This window comes from Uloborus diversus, chromosome 7 (assembly GCF_026930045.1).
Source record: "Uloborus diversus isolate 005 chromosome 7, Udiv.v.3.1, whole genome shotgun sequence".
In the NCBI taxonomy this organism is placed as follows: domain Eukaryota; kingdom Metazoa; phylum Arthropoda; class Arachnida; order Araneae; family Uloboridae; genus Uloborus; species Uloborus diversus.
This window is the reverse complement of record NC_072737.1, coordinates 68,464,090-68,474,449: the sequence shown is the minus strand read 5'-3', so window position 1 is coordinate 68,474,449 and position 10,360 is coordinate 68,464,090.

The window sequence follows — 10,360 nt, the reverse complement described above, 5'->3', positions numbered from 1 at the left end:
ATAATAAATTCATGCCAGTTGTTCTATATGTTTGCAAAACTTTATCAAGACATTTTGGGTGCAGGAAGTTTAAAATGAAATAAAGGGGGAAAATTGATGAAAGGAATCACCGAAAAAATAACCTCAGTGCAAAATGCTTAACTTGTTTTATTTCAAACAAATAGATGTTTATTGTCAGGGCCGTATCCAGAGGGGGGGCCTGACGCCCCCCCCCCCCCCCCGAAACCCGAAATGTTTTGTACCGTAAAACAGAAGGTTTTTTTTTTTAATTCCTAATGTCAGAAAAGGAAAATAACAAAGTTTTTTTTATTCTTAATTTTGCTACTGTTCAAAATTTATAATATTTTGCAGAAATACAGAAAAAGCAGTTCTAGTTCTCATTAGCTTCAAGACATACTTCAAATTTAGACCTTTAATTAGGACTTCCTGCTCTCTTTCCCAATTCAATTCAGGGCAGTCCAGGGTTAAAGCAGGCCCTTTGTCAGTTCGGTAGACTTTTCAGTTTGGTAGACTTTTCAAGTCTACCAAAGTCTTTTTTGGGGGGGAGGGGCCCTCCGTATTGTTTACCCATATTTTCAACCCTAGGTTTAAAAATATTGGGCCCTATTTAAGCTCGGGCCCGGGCGAACAGGTGTTCCTTCTCCCCTCTGTGCACGACCCTGCCCTCCTCCCCCTAAAACTCTTATAAAACTTACACTGTACTGATTTCGAGCCGGGGACTCCCCAAAGGCTGGGCCCCTAGTTTCCGATTAGGAGAGTATCTTGTTACCAAGATGTGCCAAATTCAGCTCCTTGATACATCCTGAGTAAAAAATGCAAAAATCACGATTTTCGCGTTTTTGTAGCATAATTTTCAAGATTATTTTTGTGACTGATATGTTTCTTGTCTTGCATTTATTTAATGCCGAATTCAGTATCATGGAAGTTCTTTTGTTATTGCTTGTTTTTTTTTTCTTACTTCTACTGCATACTGTTAATACAGTAAAACCTTTAAAGTTGACCACCTTTGTAAGTTGACCACCTGTCTAAGCTGACCACTTTTGTCAGGAACGGAATTAGTCCTATCCTACATAATGGAAGAAAACCTCTGTAACTTGACCACCTCTCTATATTGACCACCTGTCTATCTTGACCACTAATATACACCAGCTTTGGTTTGGAGTATTGTAAAAAACCCTTTGTAAGTTGACAACTTGGCAAAAGCATTAGATTGTACTAAAAGTTTATTCAGTTATGCGTCAAATAAGCACAAATAGACATTTAAGAAAAAACCTATGAATATTTATGTTTCCATCGAAATACATTGGGCTAATCTTAAGTAATGCGCCTAACTTGAATAAGGAGTTATTTTGTTGATAAGTAGATTACCACGGTTACAAATGTACAAGAAAAAATCAAATGAAGAATTTGAGTCACTTTTAACTTGTTATGAATTTTTATGAATTGTTAATTTCAAGTAAGTAGTTTTTCATAAGCAATGAGACATTTTTTTTTTTTTTTTTTTTTTTGATCGCTTTACAGAAATTTTAAATTTGTATGATACCTTACACGTCATTCTGGTAAATAATCTCTAAAAATATTTAAATAACATTTTTTCTTATTGTTTTGAAGTAATGTTAAACAATGAAAGTGAGTTTAAAATATTCCAATTAGTTAAAAAATGAATGCATGGGGGCAAGAAATGACAAAAAAAAAGTTTTCAGTACTACCCTGTACCCTCTATAAGTTGACCATCAAAGTACTGCACCGCAAGCGGTCAACTTACACAGGTTTCACTGTACCTTTAGTATGAGAAAAAAAAAAACACTTACTCTACTCTCTTTCATTTTCTGCACTACTTGTGATTGAAAAAAAAAAGTTTGTTTCGAGAAATATTTCGTTGCATTAATTTTTAACTAAAAACGGGTGTGTCTTACAAAGTTATAATCATTTTGTAAGACTGTGCAACCAACTTTTGAAAAGTGTGAATAAAGAGCTTCAAATAATTTCACCTGTTCGAGAGTCTTTGAAAATTATTTAAGTTTTTGAAATTCCTTGAAAAGTTCTTCCATTTTGTATCTTATCAAGAAAATGAAGTATGAATTGTCCAAATGGCCAGAATATTACTCTTCCGTTCTTATTTTCTGAATGTCTACACCATTTCTTTTAAACTGTTTTGTACAATTTTCATACTGTAGGGCATTTAATGAAAAAAAAATGGGGGTAGAAGAAGTGATCAAAAACAAACTTCACTAAAAGTCGATATGAGCAGATGACGAAGTGCTTCTCTTTTCTCCTCTCTCGTTTTTCCTCTCTGTCCATTAAGTTCCATGATTTGTCGAGCAAGCAATTTTTATTTTGTTTGATCTTGATTTGCAAAAGAATGTATAACTTTTAAAAGACTTTGTTTGCCCAGTTTTTTTTTTTTTTTTTTTTCATATTTTTGTGGTCTCAATTACCTAATATAAGGCCTCAAAATACAAATTTTTTTTTCGAAAATTTCTCGGGGGGAAACCCCCCCCCCTCCCCGGACCCCCTGAAATCATGGATGTTCTACATCCGACTTAAAGGGACACTCTCCTGTTATCCTTACCACTACAAGGTGAATAAGAAAAATAATAAGAAATTAAAATAACAACATCCAAACAGTGGAATCATTAAAAATCGAGACAAAAAGTCTTCTATGTTAACATTTTTATGCGTTTGTTGTGTCTATATATTCTATATGTGTGTGTGTGTTAGGACAATGTGCTAATCCGGGCCCCTCCCGAAAAAAATTTCTGGATACGGCCTTGTTTATTGTGAAAACTAAAACTCTTATTAGGGAAAAAATAACTGTCGAATGCTTTTGAAAAATATATGAGGAAGGTTTCCCACAATATTTTTATTTAAAATAAATAAATGAATAAAGATAAAGCAGCCAAAGAAGGAACAAAAGAAGGACCCCCAAACCATGTTTCTTCTTTTTACTTCACCAAAGGGAGTCAGTTTGAGTTTTTAGATATTCAAGTTCGAAAAGACGGTTCGTTAGAATTGTTCATTCTGTTGTAGAACATATAAAACACCCATCTCTCTCCTCTAACATCATCGAAGGTTGTCTATAAAAAAAATGCGTTTTTTAAAAAAAATTCAATCTTCAAAAAATGCAGTGTGAAAGTAATCTCTTTCTCTGATGCATTATTTACGTTTTTGAGGCTTCAACTTCGAAAAATTTCTAGATCCCTGCTTAATCTCTGCATCATCAAACATCATCTGAAAATTGGTTTATAGGACCCCCGTCCTCCTCCTTCCCCGAACATTACCAAAGGTGATTGCGGTTTTAGGACTTCAATTTCAAAATTTTCGGTGGGAGCTCTCGCCCGGTCAGGAATTACAAACCGACTAAAGCTTTGCTTTTCAGAATTGAATTTCGAAAAATTTCTGGGAGAAAGTTCTGAAATTTTCCTCTGTCTAACATCCAAAAGTTCGTCTAAAATTGTGGTTTTAGAACTGAAGTTTCCTAATGTAGTCACGAATACCATTTTTTCCCCTATCGTCATCAAAGATTTTCCTACACCTATGCATCTAGGTGCAATTTCAAAAAAAAATAATAATAATAATTAAAAAATAAAATAAATCGAAGGCAGAATACCAAAAACTATTCGTTCACCGTATTATTCTTATATCGTCATCAAAGACGGTCTGCAGTTGTATTTTCATGACTTCAATTTCGAAAAATTTCTGGGAGCATCCCTGAATACCGTCCTTCTACATTAATAAAGATCGGTTAAAATTTTGTAAATAGGACTTAAATTCGAAAAACGTTTGGAAGAGAGTCGCAGAAATCCATCTTTTTCCCGAACATCATCCATAGGCTACATTCGAGTATTTATAACATCAATTTTGAAATATTTGCAGCGAAAATGTGGCCTAAGAGGGTCAACAGTTGCGTTTTTAGGACTTCAATTTCGAAAAATTTCGGGGAGAGAACCTCAAACATCATTAAAGATCGTACAAATTTTGCTCATCGGATTTAATTTTTACGACGGATATCTCACAAACATCATCGATGATCGTCCAAAATTGCGTTTATGGACATTCAGCTCTGAAAAATTTGGTGCGGTGCAGTCTTTGACCCCGAAACTGTTTCCCCTACCTAAAGCGTAGTATTTTCCCCCGCCTAATATGACAGGGCCGATTTTTCTTCCCAGTTCGTTCCTTTTTGAAAACAATTAAATCGCGTGAAAAACTTTTCTGAGCAGACGTTTTTAATGTGATCTATCTTTCACTTTGTTGTATTAATTAAGCTATTTTTATTCGCACAAAAAAAATGGCAAAAATCAGCACCGTAGAGCGATTGGGGCCAAAATTTAATCATCGCCTGTTCCCGGGTAAGTTCACATTTATTCCAAATTTCATCTAAAACGTATCATTACTTCTTGAGTTACAGCACTCACAATGAACAAGGAAAAATGTTCGATTGCAGCTTCCCTTTTGAGGTATTGGTGCCAAAATCGAATGAGGTTCCAACTGGCCCAAACTGTCAAACACATCAAGATAAGCTTTGGATCAAATGGAAAAACAATCGAATCAGCGCTGGTATGCTCTATCTAAGGTCAAGGACTACCTGTCAATAAATTTTTGTTTGAGTTTGTTCATTACCTTTCGAGATATAGCAGCCACAAGTATTGAAATAAAACGTTCGATTGTTCAACCCACGTTTGATCTATTGGCAACGAAATTGAATCAGCATTTGCACTAATTTGAAATTATTGTTCTTATTTTGGTAATTTTTTGCAAGTACTAGAGTATCTGTGAGTAATTATCTTGTATACATCTAACATTTATATTTATCAAATTTAAACAACCCCTTTTCAAGCACAGCAAAAAATATATAAAAACCAGTCAGAAGTTCTGCTAGTAATAACCATCGTTTTAATAAGAAAATTTTATTATTTTCTTTACTTTTTAAAAATTTAAGAGTTCAAATTTAAAATTTTGCATTCATGTTTTTTACATTTATGAGTGATTATATAGTAATATACTTAAAACAGTGGCGTCGTTACGGAAGGGCGGTCCACCCCGGGTGACATCCGTTCGGGGGAGGTGGGCGACACCAGAAATGGAATTGCAAGTTTTTAAAAAATATAAATAATTCAATTCAGAAAATTTCCCCAATATTTTAAATTATATTTCTCTACCAAACGCAGTTTCATCACCACGAGGGGGGGAGGAGCGCTTGTGCTAGGAGACCGTCTCTGAAAGGAATCTGATGCCAAATTGGAGTTAAGAGTTCATGAGAAATATATACTTTAATTCAGAATAAACATAAAATAGTCATCTAATAAGCATACTGGAATATTTGGAGTGTCATTCCTACACCACAGCATCTGAACTATAAATGATTAAGTGTTTGCGAGTAACAATCCTATGTAATTTTGTTACAGCGTTTTTTGCTGTTATAAAAGATAAGTCTGCTTACTTACGAATGTGTTTTACAAATTATCCGAATTTTCGTTATCCGGATTGCCTTTGGTTCCCGCTAGTTCGGAAAAATGAAGTTATACTGTAAATGAAAATAACCTGAACGGAAGCGCACTGAAAACATATAATATTTAATATTTTTAAGATATGTGTTTTTTTTTATTAAAAAAAGGTTAACAGAAAGAGTTTTGATTTTAAGCACATTAGGTTTCTGTTTTTCTATTAACTGTTTCTCAGATGTATATACCAGAGTTGGGGGACGTGCGTCCTTTATAAAAATTAGCTCTTGTAATAATTAATATTTAACTGTACAGATTGCGAAAATTTAAAATGCGTTGCACATGAAATTATTAAGATAGAGTTTAAATAAGATAATCTGTCCTTTTGAACTAATGTCAGCTTACAGTCAGGATAAGCCAAGTATAGTAATATTCAATTAATTTCAAGTAAGAAACAAAAACAAACAACTTACTAAATTTTTTATCCGATTTAAAATTATGTCACGCATTATTGCGATATGTTGCTCTTTTGTAGTTGAATATTGTTATTTTTCTTGCGAATTTCTTCATAGTAGTATATTAAAATACTGAAAAATGAATAATTGAAAATCTTTGTTTTACTGAAGTTATAATTTTTAATTAATTTTTTAAAGCAATATTGCAACAAGTTGTGAATTACTCTCTTGTGGAAATACAAAAATATTTTTCCTTGAATAACTTCGTGTGTAAAATAATAAATAAAATACTTAATGATTTTTACCCCGTATCGCTATTTTTAAAAAAACAATACAGTGATAAAGCTATATAAAAACTTATGACTACGTAAAAGTAGCATTTATAACGCTTATGGCATTATCGGCAGCGGTCTCCTTTATCACTGCCTAATTCAAATATGGCTTCCAGTGGTGAAACGGTTCAAAAATGATACCAAATGGAATGTTATTTATCTATTTGTTCTACTGGTTAAAGAGTACTTCGTCACGGAGTAACGAAAAGTTACATTACAAGACATGTATAAATTGTAAATGCATTTTGTGTAAAATTCGTCCTTGGCTCATATGAGGCAGTGAGAAGCAAAGGGATGTAAGTGGACATTTTCAAGTTTTGAGTAAAACGCGTCTCAGTAAGCAAAATATCTTGCCTCAGTATTGCATAAAGGTTGACATGCAAGAAAAATCATCTTGCATTAATACTGCCTCAATGTTGTTATGTTACTCCCTTTATGCTGTCAGCAGGCTGCCACAATATTGACTGACAAGGTGTATGCAGCATAATATCAGGAAAATATCAAGGTAGGCTGCTTTTGTAACATTGCATACGTATTGATATGACAGGATAATATCAAGATGTTGTCATGACAGCATAAAATCAAGGTCTAGGCAAGATGATCTTGCTTTTGTAATCTTGCATACGTATTGATATGACAGGATAATATCAAGATGTTGTCATGACAGCATGAAATCAAGGTCTAGGCAAGATGATCTTGCTTTTGTAATATTGCATACGTATTGATATGACAGGAAAATGTCAGGATACATTGACATGACAGTATGAAATCAGCATGTTTGCAAGGTGTTTTATCCATTTATTTATTTGTATTATTTTCACTTCAAACTCGAGAATTAAATTTCATTCTTTAATTATTTCTGTTATTCTTCAAGATAGTTTTCTAGCCTGAGAATATTTTCTTAAAGCTGACATCTGATCGGAAATTCATACAAAGATATTAATAGTACTCGCGATTTAATTTAAAAAATGAAAGTTTCTTCGTTTTGCGTAATACTTGACTTATTTTTTAAATTCATGCTTCTAATTGTATTATAAAGACATAAAATGCTTAGTTAGGAATAATTGCGGAAGTTTTTATAGCACTAAAGGTAGCAAAATAATAAATAAATAAATAAATACAATAAATAAGTACATTTTCAAATGGATGTCAGCATTGAAAATATCCCATGAACAAAACATATGAATTTATCTTAAAGAATAACATAAATACCATTGAATAAAATTAATCTTACGTGAGATTGAAGTGATAATACGAAATTCTGGGCTTCATGTTCTTTGTTTCAAAGTCTAGGGACGAAAAAAGTTATTTTCGCCATTTCTGACATTGATCGCACATCGTCTGCGATATGACTTGTTTAGTACTATATTAATAAACAAATATAGTTATCAGTCATTCATAAGTTTTTCCTAAAACAATACTATTCCAGACTAATAACTAAGCAACCAACTTAACGAAGCCTAAAAGAATGCAACGCCACGTGCAGCACCTCTGAACCGATTGAGGTGGAAGCAGGAAGAATGTGCCAGCAATGCGAGGGATGCTGGGTAGAAAGAACTGTGGGCATGCGCAAGTATCAACGAAGGTCCACCTGTTCTATTGTGTACTAATTACCTTGACGGCGACAGCATGAAATTAATATCATCTTGACGGCGACAACATGTATGCAATGTTGTTATTGTAAGGTAATATCAATATTGATATTTTAAGATGAATGCAATGTTGCATACGTGTTGTTATTGTAATATTGCTTTTTAATCTTTATGCAAGCTTTATGCAGTATGAAACACATCAATATTGACGCCGTCAGTATAATATCAAGATCTGTCAAGGTTGATGCAAGAAATTTTGCTAGTAGGGGTATAGTCTAGGTAGGCTTTCATTGATTTTTTTTCTAAATCATGCTGCACAGCAGCACCTACCAGGGGTACTAGTACTATTTCTTGCCCCAAGATAGAGGAGGGGTTCACCTACTATGTGTACTGGTTATCTCCAAATTTTTAATTTTGCCACTTGCATCCCTTTGCTTCTCACTACCTCAAATGTAATCGTCTCCTCCGTGATTCTGCTCCATTTGCGTTGAAATTTGATAGTTAGAATTAAATTTAATTTTTTTAAGATCTTAATTTTAGGTTTAAGTTCTAGTTTATTGTATATAGTTTACCATGTGGTGCGTTTAGCCCAATATGATATTCTGTCGTGCATATACTGGAGCTTAAACACCCTCTTTTTAGTTTGTGGTTCAATTTTTTGGTCTTTTGACCATACTTATTGAATCCTCCACGGCTGATGAGCTCTTGATTCAACTTTTTCTATTAATTGCTGCTTGTATTTTTCTTTTTCTCATCATTATTATTCTTAAAAATTGTTTAAAACTTGTTATTTAGCTTGTATATTTTATATATTTACTTGGCTTTTTAGTTTTGCTGCATTCGCATCTATGGGCTTTTGGGAGTTTGGTCTTTCCAATATTCTTCACTTGTATTATAATAATAATAATTATATATATATATAGGGAGCATGTATTTTCTCTGTAATGTACGTGAGGGGCCCTAGTGTTAACGTTATGAAGTTCCTCGGGGATTTTTTTTTTTTTTTTTTTGCTTTGTTTGTTTCGTATGGGGGGGGGGGCGCCGAAATGAGGTCTTGCCTCTCTTCGAAAATGACCTAGTTACGCCCCTGTTAGCACATCAAAATAATGTTCATTGCATGCTATTAGCAATCTCAGAAGTTTGGATTCTGAAGCAGGGGAAAACTTTCTCTGTTTGAAAAGCAGTTTCCGAGTAAAATGAAAACTCATCTACGTAAAATAAAATAAAGACCTCAAATCTTAACCGCATAGAACCAAACCCGCATAAAATGAGGATCTACTGTACATATACATAGCTTCTACACAGGGATTCCATTTATACAGGATTTCATTTTAGGGAGGGTCATGGCCAGGGGTGATAGTGGACTCAAGTAAAATTTTCTGAAAAGTCTGAAATTTTCAAAAATCTATGAGGAAGCTTGACATCTCTCCCCCCTCCTCACATAAAAAAATTCAATTTTGCATACAAAAGTCATAGAAATAACCATTTTTAAAGTTTTTTTTTAAATGATTTTTCAGGTTTAGAATGTGTTGTTAGCCCTAACTTTTCGGAAACGGTACCCCAAGATTTTCGAAAATTTCGAATCACAAACCCCCTTCAGAATGGAGTCTCACAAACGGCAACTTTCTTGAACTTAGGTTAATTTTAATTAAAATTATAATAATTAAAAGAAATCCATTGGTTTGACCTTCAGGATTCATCTTGTAAAAGCCATGAAGGAACAGTATGATATTTCCTGTTCTAACGGTGAACTTTGAATTTGTGCTGAAAAATTTTTTTTAATCCCATTCAGGTTTACACAGCGACTTAAAATATAATAGGCATCTCAGAGACGAGTTGACAAAACGTATAGGGCTTGTTGAGATTTGTAATAGAACTGAAAGTTATAGATCTGGGCCTGAAGTGAAGGATTGTTTAGCATAAAAGTTGTGGTTAACATTAACTAACTGACTTAACTAAAAAGTTATTGCATATTCTTTACTAGTAATAAAGCTGAAATTCTCTCTGTCTGGATCTCTCTCTGTCAGGATCTCTGTGAAGTGTATAGGGCCTAGACCGTTTGGCCAATTTTAATGAAATTTTGCACAAAACTAGTTTGTAGCAAGGGGGTAGGTGTGTACCTCGAAGCGATTTTTTGAAAATTCGCTTTCAAACTTTTTATATTCAAATTTTAAGATAACTTTACCGAGCATATTATCACAACGTGGCCGAGTAAATTACGAAATTATCATAGCGTGGAACCGGACTATGGGCGAGCAAATAGCCGTAGCAAATTGGCGAAAAATTCATCATCCATTATCTGTAAATATACAGGCGAACCAAATGATCTTTTAATTTTCTACTATGGGCAAAGCCCTGCGGGTACCACTAGTAATTATGATGAAATAAACATCAAGATAATAGCTTCTTACAACAGTCACTGCACTTTTTTAGATTTTAAGTACTGATATCTCCGTAAAGAAGGTTCATTTCATTTGACACATGCATCTTGTATGCAGAAATAAACTATTAAAACTTCACTTAAAAATGCGGCAAAAAAT